At 39.4% G+C, this 23,895-nt stretch overlaps 1 protein-coding gene across 3 annotated transcripts in view; it reads left to right on the forward strand.

The window, feature by feature from the left end:
- The window catches only part of CHRM3 (cholinergic receptor muscarinic 3), a 491,309-nt gene that overhangs the window by 64,192 nt on the left and 403,222 nt on the right, over positions 1 to 23,895 (forward strand). For 2 of the 3 annotated variants that reach the window (XM_044239425.1, XM_044239423.1), the window contains exon 1: positions 5,850 to 6,188. The exons of the other annotated variant lie outside the window; for it this stretch is intronic. The gene's annotated coding sequence lies outside the window, so the exon portion shown is untranslated. Of the gene's footprint in view, positions 1 to 5,849; positions 6,189 to 23,895 lie in introns of those variants that run through there. 3 annotated transcript variants of the gene reach the window in all.

Here is a 23,895-nt window from a genome sequence, read left to right on the forward strand (position 1 = left end):
TTATTTATTTAACAGAGTGAGAGATCACAAGTAGGCAGAGAGGCAAGCGGTGGGGTGGGGGAAGCAGGCGGGGCTTCATCCCACGACCTTGAGATCATGACCTGATCTAAAGGCAGTGGCTTAACCCACTGAGCCACGCAAGTGCCCCATGCTGTACTTTTTCAATTAAGAATTACAATTATACCTAAAATGAAAGTATGTATTTTAATAAATACATTCTATTTCAATTTTTTACAGAACGTTTTTTGGAAGGAATGTTCTGAGGTTCTTCCTCTCTAACTCAGTATTATTTTAGCACAGTTGATAGCTTTGTCTGCCAATTACGTGAAGCAAATCATGGTGATAAGTGAGTTTTTTTACTTTCTCCATAGTGGTGAGTAACTTCCAAATATCCTAAAGAAGTAACGTAAATGCATTAACATAGAATTTTGAAATTAGTTAGCTGTCACCTGAAAGATGTCAGTGTTCAGAGTGATCATTGTCATTTAATGAATAATTAATGCATACTATACATCAGGCACTATTAATTAAATTAATTCTTCAGACAACCCCACGAGGAAGATACTAATATCTCCATTGTACAAATGGAGAAATTAAGACGCAGAATGGTTACAAAACTTTCAACTGAAGAGTTGAAACTCCACAGAGTATTAAGGAACGCTTTCTCTACCTTTTATCACCTGAACTTGCCACCCTGGGTCAAAGCCAGCAAAACCTCTTCATATTTATATTATACCAAACTCCATTCAAAAGTGATTTGTTGGGGTGCCTGGATGGCTCAGTGGGTTAAAGCCTCTGCTTTTGGCTCAGGTCATGATCCCAGAGTCCTGGGATCGAGCCCCACATCGGGATCTCTGCTCTGTGGGGAGCCTGCTTCCTCCTCTCTCTCTGCATGCCTCTCTGCCTACCTGTGATCTCTGTCAAATAAATAAATTTAAAAAAAAACTTAAAAAAAAAAGTGATTTGTCACCAATAAAACTCAGTGGTTCATTCACCTCAGCGTTGTATCTGAGATGGTCTTTTCTCTTCATTATTGCCTTGGGCAGTTCTCTGTTTTTATATATTATTTATCCTTCCATTTAAGGAAAACACCCTTTCTTATTCTATATTTCTTTACATCAAGAAAAAAATTCTATACAACTCCCTGCAAAAGATTTAAGGTGATTTTCAAAAATACTCGGGTTACCATAAAAGACAATCTCACAAAACAAACTGAGGGTTGTGGGGGGTGGGGAGGAGAGGGGGGTGGGGTTATGGACATTGGGGAAGTTATGTGCTATGGTGAGTGCTGTGAAGTGTGTAAAGCTGGCAATTCACAGACCTGTACCCCTGGGGCTAATAATATATTATATGTTTATAAAAAATTTTAAACATTATTAAAAAATACTCGGGTTACAGCACAATAAAATTTAATGAGATCAGTAAGGGAAGTAGTGAGAGAAAAAAATTAGTGGACTAGCATTAAATTAACATCAATTCAGGGGTACTCTGTTTGGGAAACAAGGTGTACAAAGGAAAAGAAAAAGTAAAATGCAGTGTTTTTTGGGTTAAAAAAAGACTCATAGGAAAAGCGTAGTGATCCTTGTGCTTCAGGGAAGACATTCATGGTTCCTGATGCAGAGACATCATGTGATATGATGAGTAGCCTCTGCGATACCAAGAAAGTAAATCCAAAAATGAAATCGTTGGGCCGTTTGTGAACACGGCCTTCACTAGGTCTGTGGCCTAACATCAAAGAAATCTCCAACCAATGCAGTTCTGTTAAGGATCAAATGTGACGTGGTCGTTGTGTGTAGTTCTTTATTATTTTGGCTTGATTCAAAGATAACACTTAATATGTAATTTTTTTTTTTTTTAAATAGGCTCCACACTCAGCACGGAACCCAGGGCAGGGCTTGAACTCACAACTGTGAGATCGAGACCTGAGCTGAAATCAAGAGTCAGACACTTAAAGGACTGAGCCACCTCGGCACCCCCTAATTTAATATATTCATAGAGAAGAAAGTTTAGGATTGTATTCTTTGACAAATGCTTTATTATCGATATGCTGTGCAAACCAAGGAGTGACTTGATGGGTTATAGGTTCTGATCAGTTTGCTTCTTAAATGGTCATTTTCTCTTTACTATAGAAAGCATTAAAATTTAGGAATTGTGTATAACTTCTGAGAGGAGGTATAAACTGATGCATTCTTTGTAAAGTATACACAGAAGATATGATGTTTGAATCCTGTGTCATCTCAGGGAGAAAGAATTCAAAGGTGACAGAATTTACAACAGCTGATATTATTTCTTTGTTTATTTGATTGGATTTTTTTAAACAAATTATACTGTGGGAGGATTGGCTTCCTATATCCTGTCACAATTCCTTTACATTTATGTTCCTTTTGTTCTGTGTATGTCTAATGCAGATTCTATACAAGCAAACTTTAGAGAATGTGCTTGTCTCTTGTAGACACACAAAAATTAATATTATTCCCTGGACAGAATGAATTCTTTAAGTGGTGTTTCTGGTTGATTGGCAGTGTGGTTCCACCCAACACAAGCAAACATACGCTCTTTTCCTGAAAGGTAACTAATACCATTTTTGCTAACCTCCCTCCACTCCTCTACTCCCTCCCCACTTACCCCCACTCCCCAGTTCACTCCCTATTGTTGTTGGGACCCCGCATGTCCTGTCTTCTCCTGTCTCCCCTGGGGACATCGTGGGCTACACTGTGACTCCCTGACACTCCATTTTCTTCACCATGTTGCTTCCTACAAGCTATCTCTCCTTCACATTCCCCATAATCTCCCATTTTCAAAAGTAAATAAAGTAGAGTCACAGGAAAACAACCTTCTGTCGAGCCCGCCCTTTGGCTTCTCTATCCTCAAGTCATAATCGCTTTGCTTCACAGATGAGTAGAAATTTTAACTTTTTAAAATTATGCTTGATTTAGTTTTGAGTTGAATTTCAGTTTTCTGCATGAATTTGAACAAGTAATAATTGTGATTTGTTTTTTTTTTTCCTGAAACATAAAAATGCATGAATGCTTAATTTGCTTAAAAGTGGAAAATGTGGGACTTAGGGGTAGTTACTAAATTTGGGAATGAAGGGGGGCATTCATTGTATTTCCTTCAAGCGGATTTATGGGAGCAGAAGTGTTTACCATTTGTTATATCACTGGGTATATAAATACTGTACCTTGGGTAAAATCAGACTAGTCCTATTAACAAAAAGCTGTTTTTGTGACCCAAAGTTGATCTGTTTCAAAAGTCATGATTCTGAAAGCCCACAGTGGTCAAAAGAAAAAAGAACTTTTCTCCACTTACATTCTTGTGCCAGATCATAAAGGCTTTTCTTTGGTTTTGTTTTTATAATATAATGCATCCCAGGGATATAAAAAAACAGACATCATTTCATTTTGTACATTCACACTTTTACAGCTGCTTGCAGGGTATATGTAAAAATAACTTGACTACAAGTTCACTTTTCTGGCAGATTAAGAAAGCAAAATAGACAATTGATGTTAAACTACTCACAAATGCTCTAATAGAGATAATTAAAAATATGTAAATTAGTTTTAAATTAACTTTATGTACATATAGTGTGTTTGACACTAAAAATGATCTTGGGGGGGCGCCTGGGTTAAAGTGGTTTAAAACAGTAAAACAGTGGGTTAAAGCCTCTGCCTTCGGTTCAGGTCGTGATCCCAAGGGTCCCAGAATGGACCCCACATCGGGCTCTCTGCTCAGCAAGGAGCCTGCTTCCCCTTCTCTCTCTGCCTGCCTTTCTGCCTACTTGTGATCTCTGTCTGTCAAATAAATAAATAAAATCTTTTAAAAAGCAAAAAAATAAAAATGATCTTGGGAGCTTTAGAATTTGTATCTCAAGTTTAGTTGAGAACCATTCCTTGATAGATATATTTCATTAACGTCAGATTTTAAAATTCCACACTGTGAAAAAAACTTCTTTTCAGACATTTGATGGAATCAGCTTTAGACAGTCAGTGTTATGTTTCTTCTCCATCAGGTTGACAAAATTAATTTTCTGATCACCAGTCAGCAAATATATGATGAGAGGAATAGAGAACAAGGTGTGAGTCATGATTCCTAGAAAAAGGAGTTCACTTTTCTGCAGCTAAAATACATAACTACGTTTTTGTTATCCCGCCCTAATGTGCGATGCCTTCACTAGCTTTGAGCAACATAGATTACGACGTGGAGCATATTGAGGGCTTAGTGATGCGATGACATCATGTCATCCCCGGCACAGAGTCTGGTATGTAGAGAGGACAGGAAGTCATCAGGAAGCGAGTACACAGAGAGATGAGCCACAGCCGATTATAGCTGAGTCGCAATTTTGTGAGACACTATTTTCAAGCCCAAGTCAAACTTGTTCCCACATATGGTCTGATTTTCACCCCTTCTGGTGAGTTCTGAAAGGGTGTGCCCTGAAAGGCTTTCGTGACAACGTCCTTTTGGGTCCTCCTGGCTCCTCCTTGCCTGTTCCTTTGCTCTCTTCCTGGCGCTCTGCTTCCCTCTCTGTGATTCCATATTCGCTCCGGAGCTGAGCTTTCTGAGTCTGTCACTGCCACATTCATCCATCTTAACTGTTACTCCCACCACGCTGTTTCTCAGCGAGTATAAGTTTAGCTGTTACCTATCTGCTCTTACAGTGACAGTCTCAAGACCCGTGTGTCTGGCTTCCCCTCTTCTCGCTGGCACGCCTTCTCTGCTTCCGTCTGGCTTATCTTCCTCCTGTGCTAGACTTGACTTCCCATCCCTGAGAACTCATTCCTGGGTCACTTTCTGCAGGAGACTTTCTTCCTTTGGAATGTGCTCTTTTTTCATCCCCAAAGCTGTGTGATACTTTATCCTGCCGTACTGTAAGCATACTTGCCCTTTGGGTTTGTTTCTGGCTGCAGTGGATTAAAGATGACTGCAAATGATTTCACATTCTTCCCACTGAGGTGTGATATCTGTGTCCCCTGCCTTTGAACATGGGCTGGTTCTGTAATGTTCTGACCAACACAGTATGTCAGAGAGACTCTCTGCTGGCTTCCAGTCCAGAGCCTTGAGAGACGGGCAGCTTCTCTTTCTTTTCTCCTGGAACGCTCACTCTCCACTCCCCAAGCCTCCCTATAAAAAGTCTGACCACCCTGAGATGGTTCTAAAGAAATGACTGCAATGCGTTCTTGACTCTAACTTATATTTTTATTGGAGACATCCCCACTGGAAACAGTGTAAAAGACAATTTATTGGGTGTAGGAATTAAATATCATTTACATTTTGCTGCATATTTTAAGATTTCCATTTGGTGCATCATTTCTATTTTAGCAATATATAATGTGTCATATGTGGCTGTGATTTATGTATAAATACACACCTCTTTGAGGCATATGCATAAATATTTCTAATGAAAAAATTGCGCTGTTAGAAAGTTCAACGTCCAGGAGTCTATCAAAATAAAAGTCATCCTGTGTGTGTACCTGCATACATATGTCCCCTAAAAGAAGAGCAGTCCTTTACTTCCATGCAGTGTTGCAAATCCCTGGAGTGAAGAATGCACAAATAAAGAAGTGTGAGCCAAAGCCTCCCCTTGCAGAATCCTAGAGCTACGCCTCTAATTCGATTTATCCCCCCCAAAATCAAATTCCATTTCTTTAGGTGCCTACACATTCTTCTCCATGAAAGTTTCGTAGGAATATCAAAGGGTGTAAGTGGAGACTTGGTGTTATCCGAGTTTCTTTTCTTCCCCCAGCGACCATTCAGTACTGATCACGCATGAGAAACAGGTGCGTTTCTGTGCCGCCGTCACAGAAGCGGGGACGGTGCAGCCCCGTCTCTCAGTTCACAGTCCGTTAGTGAAATCTATGTTTCTGGACTAGTCTGGAGCCAGGCGAGGTAACAGAGAGCCTCCCAGGCTTCTGGGCTGGCATAAAGAAAAGCAAACATCTGGAAAGGAGCACAGACAAAGTAGCTTCTGACACAGCAAAGAGGGTGTTTGAGCAGGAGACGGATGGGCTGTCAATGGTGCTTTGCTCCTCAGTTTCCTTCTGGGGACTCTTGCCTGTGCTGGCCGTCGGTATGCAGCACCGTCCTTGTCTTCTCGCCCGTGGCCAAGCTAGGACACGTGTAAGGTTAAGGATCGCTTTTGATTCTTCTGCGTCCCCCACTGCCTCGGGGATAAGCCCGGACCTTAAATTCAGGTAATGCTTAGCTGTGTTGTGTAATTCCCAGACCTTCCAATCTGGCTGCTGGGATATGTTTCTGAGAACAAGGAGTCTTGGCTTCCAGTTTTGGCTTCGTATTATGTAACATTTATTATTTGAAATTATAAATTACAACTCGATGCCAATTATTTGGGTTCCTATAAATCTCCTTATATGGGCAGGAGGATGATACAATCTGTACTAGACACGTGAAGAAACTGGATGTGAGCAGTTTCTTTCAGCTTCTCGTGGTCCTTTCTCTCAGCGGGTGAAGGACGGAGGCGCATGTTATGATGGTTGGGTCTTTTTCTGTGTCTGTCTCTTCTCATCCCTCTAAAAGGTACTTAGAATCCTGAAGAAAGAGTAATGCAGTTTCTAAGGTTAATAAAGAACCGTTTTACTGTTGCCCTCTTTAAGTAGGTGATGAAATATACTGAATTTTGTCCTCTGGTTATTTTTTATTTTTTTTTTCTTCAGTGTGGCATACTTAGCAATTAAGAAAGTGACCCTGTCACTTGAAACACTACATCCCTCAGGACCTCGAACACGCACTGCATGCCTTGAAGAAGAATGTTTGTTTTTAAAAAAAATTCTCAATGATGGACACATTCCAGTGATGGGTGAATGACTTTAAATGCCTTTAGAACCAGAGCGAGCAGACACAGACCTTAAGAAAAAAGTATCTAGGCTAGATGATTGCTGTGGCACTGGATCTATTATAAGCTTCACCTGTTGGCTTCATTTCAAAGTATGCAGCTCTAGTGCTAACATGGACTAGCACATGACACTTGCTGATATAGTTTCTTGCTTGGGTTAAAGGGAATTATGATGAACATCATTCTCTTCTTTTGCTGAGGGGGTTGGATCACTTTTATTTTCTGTATGTCCCAGAGTGCCATCCTTAAAATAGAGCTCATCATTTTCTCCACCAATGTTTCCTACCCCCTCCCAACTTTATTCCAAGAAGAAAAGATGACAAAATGTGATCATTTGTCTCCTGGAGTCTGAGGGTGTTAAAGAGTTCTGAGTGGTAAAACAGATGGAATTATGCTAAAAAGCACATGGCCCCTTATAATTTCTTCTTTAAAAAGCTCCAAAACTTAGGCTTAGTAATGGAATAGACTTTGCTATTCTTGAGTAACACATAAAGATATCTTTGCTTCTCCCTATTCTGACTCACTGCTCTTTTGCCAGAGTGCAAAATGTCCATTTCAGATCAGTCACTGAGAAATGCTGATTTAATAGGCTTCTAGAAAAGGTGACCATGGTAAGAGTAACTCTCTTGATAAGGGAAATGAAGCATATCAAGTTATAAGATTCTTACTAAGTTTTCTTCTGACTTTTGGTGACAAGGATAAGTCTTCAGCTGCTTTTGGTACTGCAGTCTATTTCTACCATTATGCCAATGTTAAATATATTTTTTTTTCTATATAAGTCAATATGGACTAATTTTAAAGTATAGTTTTTCTTCTTTGGAAAACTACATTCATTGAAGTTAATGTATGGTATATTTCCAAAATGAGAGTGATAGGTGCCAATTCCATATGACTGAAATTTGCTGTTTTAGGAGTGATTTTTGTTAGCTCCCACAAACAGCACTAAGATCTTTATGTCGGGATTTTTAAATTCTTTGCTTTAGGTGTCACACTCAGGTATTTGAAACAATGTCACTGTACTATTTAACCTTTGACATACTGAAATTGAAAATAGGGGAACTGGACCTCATTCCTATGTATCTTAGAATTTAGTGCCATAATACGCTTTAAATGATCAATGTGTAATGACTGTATATTCTTATGCACAAAATACATTGAAACTGGTCTTCAGACACAGATTGCAAACAGTGAAACTCAAACATCTATTGTGTTAAGATTAGGAAAGATAGGGCCAGTAAATTCACGAACAGGGCATAATTAGTAAATGATATCACCTTACCTAACATATTCCTACAGAAGGAAAAATTGTTGTGGGATTCTAAAAGCCCAAATTAGTAGGAAGACCAGAAGTTGTTACTTTCTATGAAAGGCAAGCGTAATGAAAAATATAAATTAGACTCCAAGTCAAAAGACCTGAGTGTTAGTTGATACCTCTCATCTATGTTACAAGGAAATCTAGGCAATTTATTCAGCGTGGGTCTCAGGGTCTCCTCCCTTCAAAAAAGCCTGTTTTGCAGGATTTCTGTAGAGTGTTGGAGGGCACAGTGTGTTAAAGTGCTTTGCACCTTCCTGACCATTTCTACCTATGGCTCTGCCCCTGTTTCTTCCATGGCTGGGACATGCAGTTTATTCTGCCCGTTTATTTTACATGTCTCTCTTCCTGTTAGAATGTAAGTTCTTTAAGGTCTCTTTGTGAATCATCTTGGTGTCTCTAGTTGCTGGCACACTGAACATTCTTAGTAAATGTATGATTGAAGGAATGAGCACTATTTGCATAACCATTACCACAACGTGAACATCTTCAGCCCCCGTGTTAAGTAAATGTAGTGCATTTCCTGGACACAAACTTTGAGCGCTCTCTTGGATTCCTTCAGTGCCCTCCTTCTTTCCAAAAGCACCACCTGTTCCTGGGACTGTACCCACCCCTGCCTTTGTCAAGCTCTCTTAGGAGGCTGGAATCTGAGCTCATAGCCCGGGGGGCTGTGTAGCTTCTGCTCCACAACCACAGAGCTTTACCTGCACCATTCAGCCTGGAGGGGATGGAATAGTGTTGTCCAGATTCTAACCACTGGTACCTGTGGTTGTGACCTTATCTGGAAATAGCATCTTTGTGGGTGTAATTTAGTTATGGATCTTGAGATGAGATCATCTCCCTATATTCATGACTGCTCTTCTTATAGGAACACTTCCTTCCTCCCTTCCTTCTTTTCTTCATCATCACCACTGTGGAATTGCACCTCACAAAGTGTCAGTATTTTAATACTTGCCTCAGGCTCTGCTTTGTACAAGATTTAGCTAAGAGATTGGTTGTATTAAGTTGAAGAATTGAAAGAAGTCTTATTGTTTACTGAATTAACTTCCTGAAAAATTCTTGGTGAAATAGAAATAGTCTTTGAGAGAAACAGTCTTAAGGGGTCCAATTCCTGGCCTGGAGGCAACTATATCATTTATATAAACAGTAAGATTTCCTATAATTAGATATAAAGTCTATATATTTTTTAATTCTTTAGTCCATAGTCCTAGGAAATGGGTATAAATTCACTACATTGATTATATCAGTCAATGAGTCATTAATTTTACTTTAAAGGATTTCAGAACAACTTACATGTTTATAAGACTAAATTTTTGTTAGTATTTCATTGTTGCTAGACTTCCTTTTTCTACCAAAGAGTGGTGTCAGGAGCTCAGCTGAGAGAGAGAGAGAAAGCATGCTGCCAAGTGTTGGTGGAGGTGGAATAATTGAAGTAGCAAGCCAAGAACGAAAGAGTTAAAACTTTAATCACTTACTGAGGTGATAGAGGCAGCAGTCTAAAACTGGAGGAAGTGCCGAGCTCCCCCACTCCATTTGCCCCCATGAAATGGTGCCCGGGTTGGTGGTCATGTGGGTTCAGCCCAAAAGTCTCACTGTAGAGACAGCCCTGATCAAAAGGCTGCCACAGATTTATCAACCTTGGCAGGATGGGGGTGGGGGGAGCAAGGGAGGTAAAAGCTCCTAGTGGAAAAGTACTAGGTACTGAGTCAGGGTGGGGAAAGGTGTCTTCATGTGTTTCCCCTCGCTTTCCCTTAAGGAGGCCTTGTGCAGAGGCCCCTGAAGAAAACCTCGGCCAGGACCTGAGATAAAGAGATCTAGGAACGAAGTCACCAGAGCTAGTTATGCAAACGTGTAGGAGCATGACAAGCGAGAGAAGGGGAGTAGAAGGGTGGAGGGTGAGGGTCCTGAGTTTTGACTGCACCTCCCCTCTTTCTGTGCACTCTGTCTGTGCACAGGTCTGGTGTGGAGAGGGCAGCTCCCACCCCCACCCCCCCGGCCCCACGACACCTGCCAGGAAAAGCCTTTATAATTGCCTGTGGTCAGTTCTGAAGAAATCACACACAGGTTTTAGCCAAAAGCCCAGTTCCTCAAGTGGTTTTATTTTGTTATGTCCATTAGGAGGGGCACCCCGGTAAGGCAAAGAGGATAACTAAATATTCCTCAAATCGCTTCTTGGAATTCTATGCATTTATTATGCTATGTCCAACATCACTTCCTAGACGGAAGGAACACAAGTGATTGTAAGCTTATGAGCCCCACGTGCAAAGATAGCTTATTATGTATCTCTACTATTCTCCTTTTTTTTTTTTTTTTAAAGATTTTATTTGTTTGAGAGAGCAAGAGAGCTCACAAACAGGAATGCGGGACAGAGAGAGAGGGAGAAGCAGACTCCCTGAGTTTGATCCCAAGATCATGGGTCCTGAGCCGAAGGCAGACACCCCACCGACTGAACCACCCAGGTGTCCCTCTACTCTTCTAACGACTCCATTTCTGGCCCATCTTCTTATAGACAACCCCAGATGTCCTTTTCTTATCTTCAGGTATGAATACTGAGAACTTATCTTGTCATTCATCTTATTTTGGTTCTATAACAATTTTATTTTTCCTATGGATTTGGTGCTTGTGGTAACCTAATCTTGTACATTCTGTGATTTTTCTCCCTGCTTCTTGTAGCCTATCTCTATAGGAAACTCTCATTGCGAGAAACTCCTGAAAAGAATGAACCGACTGATAGGCCATATTCATTGACAGCAGGCAAAATGCAGTGTCAAAATAGGTCAATTCTCTTTAAATGTGGGAGATGAGACAGATTTATTTTAAAAGTAAGAGCAGGTAACAGTTTGCTTTTATAGATACCAAATTAGGAACCCATACTAATTAAAATATTATGGTATCAGTGCAGTTATAAACAATAAATCAAGAAAATATAACAAAGATCAGAAATAGCCTCACAGGGCACCTGGGTGGCTTACTGGGTTAAACCTCTGCCTTTGGCTCAGGTCATGGTCTTAGGGTCCTGGGATCAAGGCCCACATCAGGCTCTCTGCTCAACAGGGAGCCTGCATCCTTCTTTCTCTCTGCCTGCCTCTCTGCCTCTTGTGATTTCTCTGCCAAATAAATAAATAAATAAATCTTTAAAAAAAAAAAAAACCTCACTTTTGAAAGAAATCTTGATGTACGATAAATTGACATTAAAAACAACAGATAACTTTTCAAAAATTGGTGCTGGAATCAATGGGTATATGTAAGGACAAATAAACCAACTTTAAAGTAAATCCCAGGACCATTAGACACTAATTTTAAAATGTGAAAATAATATAGAAGAATCTTTTTGTGAGTGAAGGAAAATCCATAAGTTCTGAAATGCCAAAAACATATAAGTGGAAAGGGTGAAACATTTAACTAATTGAAGCATGAGCACAATTTTTTAAAAGATACGCAAAAGAGTGAAAAGCAAGTCACAGATTCGGGAAATTCATCTGCTACACATATTGTCACCCATTGATGGTTATTCCAACTATGGTAGACAGAAAATTCTTATATACAGTAAGAAAAAGTTTACTAAGTAAAAAAAAAAAAAAATGGAGATAAGAATAGGCAGTTCACATGAGACATGGTCCAAATGGTTGAAACAATGTGAAGCAAACCGAGCCTCTGTGAAGTGTTGGCGAGTGAGGGGCCCCCAGATGATTTAGTTGGTTGAACTTCTGACTCTTGATTTCAGCTCAGGTCCTAATCTCTGTGTCATGAGATCAAGCCCTATCCATGCTCAGCATGGAACCTGCTTAAGAGTATCTCTCTCCCTTCCCCTCTGTCCTAACCCTCTCTCTTAAGGAAGGAAGGAAGGAAGGAAGAAGGGTTGATGGGTGAAGAATATGTATAATTAATTTAGACTATAATTTGACAACACATAATAAAGCAGTTTTATTCGCAGATGTTCATATTTTAATGACAACATTGTTTATAATAATGAGTCAATGCAAACAATCTAAATGAAACTCAATAACAAAACAGATAAACTGTGGTATTCCTATACAGTGGAATAAAATAAATAACATAAATGAATGCACCCTTGCTCTGAAATCAACATGGATAAACATATTTCCTAAATACATTAAGTGAAAGCAAGTCAAATAAAGAGGAATTTTCAGCAGTGTACATACAGTATTATACCATTTCTGTATTGTTAAGACACATGTATTATTTATGTATACATGGTTTGTGGTAATACCAAATTCAGTGTAGTGGTTACTCTGAAGAAAATAACAGAGGAAAAAAATGGTATCAGGAAGGGCTTCAATAGAATTATTATTTTTACTTCCGTATTTATTTTGGAGTACCAAAGTACCAGACGGATAGACGCTGTTAAGAGGAAGTTATGTGAAAAACAACAAAACAAATAGGAAAATGGGATGATTTAACTGCTAAGTTGACCAAATTGTATACGGAGTGGTTAAGAAGTAATTAAGTTAGACAAACCCATCCATGTTGTATCTGTGAAGGATATACAGAATTAAGAATGTGACATGAAGAAATAAGAGCTATGTCAGTACAAAAGGAATTTTAAACGTTGTTAGTTATATTAATATCAACAGTGATAAGACATGTATACATTGCAAAATGGTTACCACAAACAAGCTAATGTGTATATTCATCACCTCACTTGCTACCATTTCTGTCCTTCCTTTCTTTCTCCCTTGTTGTGGTGGTGACGGTGGTTGTGAGAGTACTAAACTCTCTTAGCAAACTTGAAGTGTGTATGTGGCCTCTAACATAGTCGAACCCACAGACACAGAGAGTAGTGGTTATGTTCCTGAGGCTTGGGGGAGGAAGAAATGGGAGATATTGGTCAACGGATACAGATCTGGCATTATGTAGAATCAAATCACTTTTTTAAAGTATCTTGATTACATTTTCAAATAATATGCTCAATATGGGTTTTTCAACTTCCAGATCTCTTTTCAGGAGAGGTACCTCTAAACTTAAAGCAATTGGTCCCATTGTTATGCTGAGAAAATATGCATGGAACCAACCAATCAAAAAGTCTGGAAACACAGGGAAAAATAGGACAATTTTCAAAGGAGTGGAGGTTATAAAGGGCTACTCAGAAGACTAGATGAGGAATTTAGGTATTGGAAGAAGAACGAACGATGAGTAGGAGTTAGACCTGCAGACTCTTCAGTGGAGGGCAATGTAGGCTTTGAACAGATGTGCACAGGTGCTGGGATAAAGTACCATGGCAAACGCACAGAACTACCCACCCCACCCAATCCTGTATAACTTAAGGTCTGGTTAAAACAAGGAGAATAAGAGATTATGTTAGTCTCTTTCACTTAATATCTTGACTCAACCACCAACTGGCTGTGTAAATTGAGCAAGTTAATCTTTCTGTGACTCAGTTTCCAACTCTAAAATTGAGGGTCATAAAGTCATGAGCATTGGAGTAATAGCACTTAGATGTGTGCTTGGGGAATTGCCACATAAAGGAAAGATTTAGAAAATTCTAAGAGATTGCTGTTATCATCCTAACAATGAGAACAATCTAGATATGCTATAAAATCATGGTTTTTAAATCCACCCAAGACGCTGAGGAAGCAAAGAAACTTAAATGAACTGAAAATCCAAAAAGCGATAAAGAGAGGCAGCCCCCCCACCCCGCCTCCAGCTGCTCTCAATCTTACAGAAGCAGCAAGAGAAAGAAGAGTCTGCCATTGTGGGGGTGAGAAGAAACCAGCTCAATTTTAATAAACTTTTAACATCTGCATGAGAGCTCATGTGGTAGTTGGGAATCTTAAGGAACTCCAGCTATAGAACAAGTCTGTATCTACCACACCTCAACTCTTTCTTGTGGGCCTTCACTGATTACATAGTAGCCTTTGCAAGTACAAAGCTTAGGGCATGGCTGCAAAGCTTGGGAAATCTGAAGTAGGGAGGAGGGAACCTCTATAAAACTGAGATCCTGGCCCTATAGCTCAGGGGTTAGAGCACTGATCTTATAAAATTGAGGTCTTTTGTTGAGTGTAAAGCAGTGGAAGTGCAGGAAAACTGAGAGAATCCTTTTGGAAGCACTCCAGTGCAAGTAGTGACCACTCAAGACTTTGGAACGAGTAGGACATTCCCTTGAGGGTCTCTGGGCCTTTATTACATGCATTGCAGATGCTGTGTGAAGCTGGGGGAGGACAGAAAGAGAGCTCTCAGAGCACAGCACACCAGGAATCGGAGAGAAGGTGAAGTCCCCAGTGAAACAAAGAGCTGGCAGGGAGGTTATTAAGACAGAGAAAGAGCTTGCACAGTGTGGAAACCAGGTGGCTGGTATGTAAGCAAAACTGAACATCTAGCCTATTTCTGGTGTTAAGTTCTCAAGTCCTGTTGAAAGGGAAGTGCTGTTTCTTCACTCAGTGGTTAACTGAATGAAGATATAAAAAGCCCAAACAAAGGTCAAATTCAGATAAGACTGACTCATCCCCACACTAGCAGTCTGACAGTGGAAGAATATGTTACTACCTTCTGGAAGAAGATGTTACTACCTGCAGTCCTGATTGTTCTTTGCATGTAATATTCAGCATAGAAGGAACAATGGCAAAATGTTTAAGAAGTAAGAAAAGGTCACTAACAGTCAAAAGTAGAACAGTCAATAGATACAGACCAAGAAATGCTACAGATACTAGCATTAGTAGATAAAGAATTTAGAATGCCTATAAAGGATATTCCAAAAGATATAATAAAAAAGGTAGACAATGTGAATTAATATGTGGAATTTTAGCAGAGCAAATAGAGACATATTAAAAAAAAGACACACAATGGAAATACTGTACTTGCAAAATATAAGATTTGAAGGCTTAATTCCATGGATTTTAACAATAGAGTTTTTTAAAAAACTCTTTAATAAACAAAAAAAGGAATCAGTGAATTTTAAGAAAGATAAATAGAAATTATGTAAATTAAAACATAAAGAGAAAATAAAAAGTGAAAAAAATAAAATAAAATACCTGAGAACTATGGGACAATAGTAGCTGAAATCCCTCTAGGAGAGGAGAAACTCATTGCGGCCCAGAAGAAATATTTGACTAAATAATGGCCTTTTCTCCCCCCCAAATTAAAGAAAGACTGTCATCTACAAATCCAATAAACTGAGTAAACCTAAATGGGGTGGATATAAGGAAAACCATACTTATATGTGCTGCATTCAAACTGCTGTAACCAAAGATATGAAAGAACCCTTAAAAGCTGCTAGAATAGGGGCGCCTGGGTGGCTCAGTGGGTTAAGCCGCTGCCTTCGGCTCAGGTCATGATCTCAGGGTCCTGGGATCAAGTCCCGCATCGGGCTCTCTGCTCAGCAGGGAGCCTGCTTCCCTCTCTCTCTCTCTCTCTCTCTGCCTGCCTCTCCATCTACTTGTGATTTCTCTCTGTCAAATAAATAAATAAAATCTTAAAAAAAAAAAAGCTGCTAGAATAGAAAACTTATAAGAGAACATAGGTAAGAAAAACAGCTAACTTCCTGTAAGATACGTTGGAGGCTAGAGGGACAATGGAACATCTTCAAAGCACTGGAAAAAGCATCTGTCAACCTATGATTCTATATCAAGAAAAAAATATCTTTCCAACATAAGGACTAAATAAAAAATTTCAGGTGGACAAATGTTAAGATAATTTGATGACAGGCAACTTTCACTAAATGAAATACTAAAGGGAGTGACTTAAGCTGAAAGGTTTATGTTTCGGTTATGAAACCAGATGAAAGTTCAGATTTATACAAAAGAATGAAGAACAACAAAAAGGATAAGTTTGTAGATAAAACAAAGGACTGTTTTTGTTTACATACACATACGTATGTGCATTTATCTTTAAAACTTATTACATATTCAGAGTTTATGAGTTTATATATAGGAATACACCATGAGGTTTAAGCATCTGAGCAAAATCTCATAATAATACAATCTTATAAAAAGCTATAATTTATTGAATACATCCTGTATGCCAGGTACCATACTTCATACATTTAAACTCAGGTTTAGAGCCCTTCTTTTATAGACTAGGAAATGCAGGCTCAGATGACTGAAGTAACTTGCCTAACACTCCCAGCCACTCCGCTGCCAGGTGAGAACTGAGCTCTTACATTCCAAAATGCGTGAACAAGTTTTAACATGTTTTGTATGAAAAAAACACAGAAAATAACTCAATTCTACTAAAAGGAAACTGATGCAAAATGACAGTGTTTCCATTTAGTGGAATATTATATCGCTGTTAAAATGGTTAGTAGATCTAAATATGTAGTTAAAAAATATTGCTAAAGATTTATTTATGAGAGAGAGAGAGAGAGAGAGAAAGTAAGCAGGAGGAGGGGCAGAGGGAGATAGAGGGAGAATCCTAAAGCAGACTCCCTGCTGAGCAGGAAGCCCAGCCTGGGGCTCGATCCCAGGACACTGAGATGACCTGAGTCAAAATTCAGAGTTGGCTGCTTAAATGACTAAGCCACCCAAGGGCCCTGAAGTATGTACTAAAAATTTTAACAATACCAAAAATGAGTACTAAAGAGGTATCTCTTTTGAGATACATTCTAAAGTCTTTCTTTTATTGTTTTAAGATTTAATTTATTTATTTGACAGAGAGAGCATGTGTGTGTGTGTGTGTGTGTGTGTGTGTGTGTGTGTGTATACAAGTAGGCAGAGAGGCAGGGCCTGATCCCAGAACCCTGAGACCATGACCTGAGCCAAAGGCAGACGCTTAACCCACTGAACCACCCAGACGCCCCTCTAAAGTCTTTCTAAGATTCAAAAACTCTCAGCAGTTCTTATGTATTGTTAAAAGCTAGTCTTTCTCTCTGTATGTATGTGCAGACGTGTTTGTACATAAAAGCATAAAAGTATGCACACCTATTCATACACATGGAAAAACCCAATCTTGTGATATTCAACCTGACTTTTCCCACTTTGAATTATGTCATGGATACCGTCCCAGGTCAGCACATTAGATCTACTCATTTTTGGTATTGTTAAAATTTTTAGTACATACTTCAGGGCCCCTGGGTGGCTCAGTCATTTAAGCAGCCAACTCTGAATTTTGACTCAGGTCATCTCAGTGTCCTGGGATCGAGCCTCACGCTGGGCTTCCTGCTCAGCAGGGAGTCTGCTTCAGGATTCTCCCTCTCTCTCCCTCTGCCCCTCCTCCTGCTTACTTTCTCTCTCTCTCTCTCTCGAATAAATAAATCTTTAACAATATTTTTTAACTACATACTTGGATTTTTTTTTTCAGTTTTGTAAAGCCCAGGTTTTAAACAAATCAGAGTTTTGCTCATTTCACTGCAGTAAAGGTGCAAGACTCACAACATGAGCTTATTAGGGACAGAGGCCATTTTTTTAATCTACGTTTTTCCTTTTTACCCAGTATAATGCCATGACATATAGGCATCAATATTTGTTGAAATTTCAATTAGAAGGATTTTGGTAATATTGGAGTAATATTCTTTGAAATACTGGTATGAGACAAACACACAAAAATAGGACTGCTTAGAATAACACATACTGTAGGAGGTACTATTTGAACAGATACTGGATGGGCATTATTTTGGGGTTTGAAGAACAAGATCTATCACATATATCACCTTAGGCAAGAATGATAGACTCATAGGTGGGGAAGGCCAAAAGTGCAGATATATTTTGGTGAAGTGTAGTGTTTTTTGGGAAATAATGAGGAGGGGGGGATGGATTGGTGCCATACCGTGGGGCGAAGGGTGGGGGTAGGGGAATCATCAGTGGGTTCTGGACCTCAGACACAACACTTCTTTAGGAAGGTTAAACTGGTGAGGAAGTCTTTCTTTCAGGCAAATTGTGAAGGCAATCCTCTTTGCCATTATAAGGACTTTCTTTTTTCACTTTCTCATGTTCTTTCTTTTTTAGCCCCCTCTTGCTGTGTCTCTGCTACACGTCCCCTTCCTTTCCTCTCTCTCTCTCTCTGGCCCTTCTGTGCCAGCCTGGGCTTAGCGGTAACAGCCTGGTGACACCCTCACGCTTTTTGGAGCTGCTCGGATGACTCATAGAGCAAGCATTCTCTCACATTCCCGTTGGTTATAGCCTTTCTCTTTTTTTGCATCTCTGTTTTTTCTTAACCTCTGTCCACATGGACATGCAACTGTGATGGGAAACACTGGCCCTTTCAGGGAGAAAAACAACCATAGGGCTGAAGACCAAAAGGACCATTTGCGTGTTTCTGTTCCACAAAATAACTGGTCTGAGCTTGGAAAGGCACATGCCCTACCTGAACGACAGTTTCTCTTCTCTGTAAAACAAGATAACATTTTTGCCTAGAAAGGGTGGCCCCCTTTCTGCCCCTCACCCTCAATTCACCTGGCTAACCCCTGGTCATCTTTCATGTATCAGATTAGAGCCCTCTCTGCAAGAAGCCTTCCCCGACATCCCACCCACATCCCACGGGGGCTGCTCCCATGTAAAGCTCCCTGAGCTTCGCAACGTTGTTACTACCCTGAGGTGCAGTTGCCTGTTTATATTATCCACTGAGCCGTAAATTTCGTTCCGCTTTGTATCGTATTTGTCATATTCATCTTTTATGGCCAGTACCTAGCTTAGTAGCTGGAATTTAGTAAACTCTCAGTAAATATTTGTCCAGTGCATGAATGAATCACATGATAGAAAATATAGGGAGGTATTTCATTGTTTTCATGACACTGAATTCCTTCAGAACTCCTTTCCTATCCACAATATTTTTGGTATTCATGTCATCCTAAAGCATTGTTTCCCCTCCCTTCCTTGAAAGATACTCCATAATATCCGCACTAATTTCAAAGTATGTTGGTAGAAGGCACTGTTTGAATCAAATGGATCTTTCAGGGTCTCTCTTTTGGTGTATGGCCCTCTCTAAGTAAATTTGAAAGAGGTAAAGGGAGTGTTTCGAAGATGCTAGTGTTAACACAGCAATAATTAACAGTCTTGTCAAAGTGTTTGAAAAACCTACAACTATTACTTCTCTGTTCTACATTTTCTAAATTCTCATTATTCTAATCTTCATTATACAGGAAGGTATTCGAGCTTTAGTGATGGAGAGGAGGCTCAGGAATGTTGCCCCAGTAGAAAAATGCATTTCCCCAGAAGCTGTTGAGAAGCTAGGCTCCCATTATAATTCTAAAGGGTTTCTTCCAAGGCTTTTGTAAAATTAACTAACCATATGCTGCTGGGGTTCCCCGTGTTGGTTCTCCATTTCCTGCATGCCACCCTGAAAGAGGCTGTTCCCCAGTGGACTTCCTAGTAATATGGAGCCCAAGTAATCCAAGACCATAAAGCTCTCAAAAGAGTAGATGGGGTTGTGGCAGAAACTTGGCTTTGCAGGAGCAAATGGGAGTGGTTCGCCCTTCTTTTGCAAAGCTTCTTTAACTGTAAAATTGTTTTTGACAAGATGCTTTGTCACATGCTTGACATCTTTTTTCTTTTTTTAATGAGGGAGTGACTGGAAGATAATTTAATCTGAAATGCTGCCACCTACGTAGCAAGAGATTAATTGGATACTGTCTGAAAAATTATGTGAGCACCTCAGAGACAGAGTCTACATCAACAGAAGGTGGTGTTAGACTGAATAAAATAGAGGCAACTTATGCCCCCTTTTTGGCTGTTCAGGTAGGCTATGGGGAAGCCCTTGTCCTTACTTTTTGTCCACCCTTAAATTGGCTAGAAAGCCGGTTTGGTATCACAACAAACATAGGTTTTATACAACCAGGGTATGGTCTACTTCAAATACAGCTATCAGTTTAACTATCTTTCTTCGGATGCTTATTTTGTGCAGGAAGAGAAACGATTTCACTGCAGTGGACTTTGTCGAATAACAGAATGTCATTAACGAAATACATGTGTAGGCGTTTTAGCTCTGAAACAGCCCTTCAAGATCTCCAAAAGATCTTCATTGTAAGTCGTTTCTTGGGATATAATTTTACCATGCAGAACACAGTGATTAGAATGGAAGAAAGCCAGACATGGGAATAGGGGACAGGTGTGGACACTGTGTAGAGCTGGGCATTCTGCGTTGATGGAGGCAAGGGTATTGTGTGACGGTCACAGTGTGAAGCTGATAGACAGATTCTCAGGTGGCTGTGTTCTGAGAAAGCAAAGATAAAAACTAGAGAAAATCTTATGACAAAGCTTTCTATAATATATAAACTCTAACTTATCCATTTCTAGAAACCTCTGTGTTCACCTATCCAGTTTGGTTGGACAGGGGAAAGTAGTGCATACCTCCATTATAACAATCTTGAAATTAAGCTGATTTTTACAGAACAGTTCCCCATTCACTATCACCTTCAGGTTCTTCTGGGGCCATAGTATTTTCTTAATACTCTGGCCCATCAAGCTATGAAAACTTCATAGATTAGTTTAGCTGTCTTAGAATGCCTGAGAACCCAGCTCTTGGCCATTTCTTTGTTGCGTCTTGCATGAAGAGGACAAGTGCACAAAAGCTCAACTGTCTACAGGAGTCACATAGTGGGCCAGGGGTTTGCTGTTAAATTGGCAAGGCTAGTCTTTTCAGTCTCAGATAATATGCTACCTCCCATTTCTTTCTTCGAAAGGTGTAACGATCTTGGCCTATCTTAATCCTTCTTTCTTCTGATATGGGAAGAGAAAAATTTATGTCCAGCTCACTGATTGCTTGCAGATCACATCTGGCCTCAGTGTTGAGATGCAAGGGGAGTGGCAGGGGCGGGGCATACTAGGGAGCCATGCTTATACCTGGGGGGTCAGGGGAACCTCCTGCACATCTCCTGCTTATCACTAGCATGCATACACAGGGCACAGTGTGGGCCATTCTTCCAATTATTTCAATAAATTTTCTATTTTTATTCATTCAAGGAGAGAGATTTAGTTTCCTCTCTGTGTCTTGGACACCGTGTGAAGTGGTTCTTGTTCAGCTGTCTCTTTTTGCAAATACTCTGACACAGACACCCGGTTTATCTTTCTCCATATCTATACTGATCATGTCCCACCTTCTAGCATCTATAAATCCCTCCTGCTACCAAATGCATTCTGACCTGCTTAGCCCAACACTCAAGGCTTTCTTCAGTCTAGCTCTGATCTATCCTGTACTTGAGGCTCCATTTATCACAGTGCCTGCTACAGACATGGCAGCCATGGGCTTTAGCTCCCAACTTGCTTCTCTATAAACCCAGTCTGCTCTCAGTCCCATTTACTTCCAACTGTCCTACCCACATACACAAACCGTGGAAACTGTGTAGTTCCATTCTGTCTGTGGGAAGTTAGTCATGACATGGTTTAGAATAGGGATTGGCAAACTTTATTTGTAAAGGACCACAATGTAAGTATTTTGGGCTTTGCAGGCTATATAGGATCTCTGTTGGAAATACTCGCCTCCACAGCTGTAGTGTAAAACCAGCTAGATAATATGTAAAAGAGAGAGCATGTTGCAGTGAAACCTATTTACAAATAGGTGACTGACAGGCTGTAGTCTACTGACTCCTGACTTGGAATCTCTTCCCCTACCTCTTTGTTCCTCAACTTTCTGCTCTGATGGTTTCTCATCATTACCACTAGAAAAGAATTCTGGTTTCTGATCTGTGGCGTTCACCTCTACTACTAGTCTGCTGTAATAATTTGGTTACCTCCTTAACAAGATAGCAGAGCCCTGGGGAGAGGACCAGATGTCATTCTTCTTTCTATCTTCTGTACCAAATGTTGGTTAAATGAAAAAATGAAGAACCATTTGCTCTATGTCGCTGAAATTTCAAACTTTTGTTATATACGGCAAATACCACCTTGTAGATAGAACTTACTGAGAAAAGCAATGAACACCAATTCAGGGAAGACCAAATTCTTTTCATGTGTGTGCTAATCTTCCATTCAAATATGAAAACCAATAAGGTAAATTGAAACCATCCATATATTGAACTTTATAAAGTCAATAAACTCAAAGTAAATATAAGAAAAAGGGCCTTGTTTAAGACATGGAAGTATGAAAGAATGAACTATTTTCTTTAACTATTAGGGTGAAGGACATTCAGAATCCCAATCATGATCTTGTTAGCCTTTCAAATGAACTATAATATCGTCATTATTTTCAGATAACATTATCTGTTATAATCCTGAAGATCTCAGGGAAAACAAATGAAAAAAAGAAGAGAATTTAGTAAAGGTTCTACTTTAAAAAACTTTGTATATAACTTGCCCTAAGTAAGTTTCCATACACACAACAAACAAACACTTAAATTCTGGAAGAAGAGCCTTCATGTACAATATCAACAAAAAGAATAACCTACCTAGGAAGAAATTCAGTCAGAAATGTGTCAGACCAACATGAAAAACTTCAAACCTCTCCACTTTTGGCATAAAAGAATGACTGAATTCATGGAAACACATGGCATGTTTTTAGATAGGAAGTTGTGGTGTTGTGAAAATGTCAATTCTCCATAAATTAGTCTATAACTACATTGTGTTCCCAGTCAAAATAACAAAAGACTATCTTGGGAGTGCTTACAAGCATATGAGAAAAATAGATCTAAGATGTTAGCACATTTATCAATCCTTTCAAATTTAAAAATCTTAATCTAGAAAGGAAAAACATTCCTTTAAAAAAAATCTGTATTGCTAAATACACAAAATCAAATGACCGAAACATGCTTAAATATTGGCCCCCCCCCAAAAAAAACCCCCACAACACGGAAAGATAGACAAAGGAGAAATATCCTTAAAATACAAAGAGATGAATAGAAACCATGAAACCATGTAGTAGAAAATTATGCAAAGAGCACTTCATTGTTAAAGAGATATAAATGAGTAGACAGTTATATGGGAAAAAAGAAGCTCACCTCATTGCTAAGTAGAGAAATGCATATTCAAATGGGTACTTTTTAGCCTAGAAGGATAGAAGATGAAAAAGATAATCTCAGTGAAGTAAAGTTGGTGAGTGGGTACTCTTCCTGTCCTCTGGGTGGGAGTGGTAACTCGTCTAGAACTGTCACTGTGCAATTTGGCAAACTTTCAAAATGTGAATTGCCTATACTCTTTGACTACTCTTAGGAGCCAAATTCCTCTTGTAGGAAGAATTCTCTACTTCGGTACTTGTAAAGATAGGAAAAGTGTTATCGAAATCCCAGCAGTCATTCCTAAATGCTCGTTGATAGGCTACCAATCAAATTATGATAAATCCCTATTTTGGACTCCTTGAGTAGTTGTTAAAATGAGTTACCTAGTTTTGTAGATGCTAGGACAAGCATCTACATCCTTTGTAGATGTAGGATAAGCTTCAGAACACAGGTGGGAACAAAGCAAGCTGTAGGCTGTTTCTGTTACCATTTCTCCTCCATGAATTGTTTTGCACCTAAAGCACACAGAGATTTTAGAAGAATTGGTAAGAAATTAGTGTCTGTAGTTTCTTCTAGATACCAGGTTAGGAGATGATATGGGAATGAATATTAAATACATCTAAATTTGTACCTGTCTGTTTTCCATTTATTCGTGTTTTGCTTTTGTAATAAATGTCTGGTTGGAAATAAAGATTATCAGGTTTTGCCTGATACTTTGCAGGTAGAGAAAGGCAGGAAGCAATTTCCGACTACTCTTTTTTGAGCAAGGAAAATGCTTGAGTAGGTTCGTAACAGCCCAGCTTCTCATTACTGGGTATCAAATTCATCTGCTGGTTATGAATGTAATCTAAACCTTTATATATTTTCAGGACCGCCTGCCTCAGAGCTGGAAGTGTCAGGAAGCATGGTTTAGTTTTTTTT

This window comes from Neovison vison, chromosome 2 (assembly GCF_020171115.1).
Source record: "Neovison vison isolate M4711 chromosome 2, ASM_NN_V1, whole genome shotgun sequence".
In the NCBI taxonomy this organism is placed as follows: Eukaryota; Metazoa; Chordata; class Mammalia; order Carnivora; family Mustelidae; genus Neogale; species Neogale vison.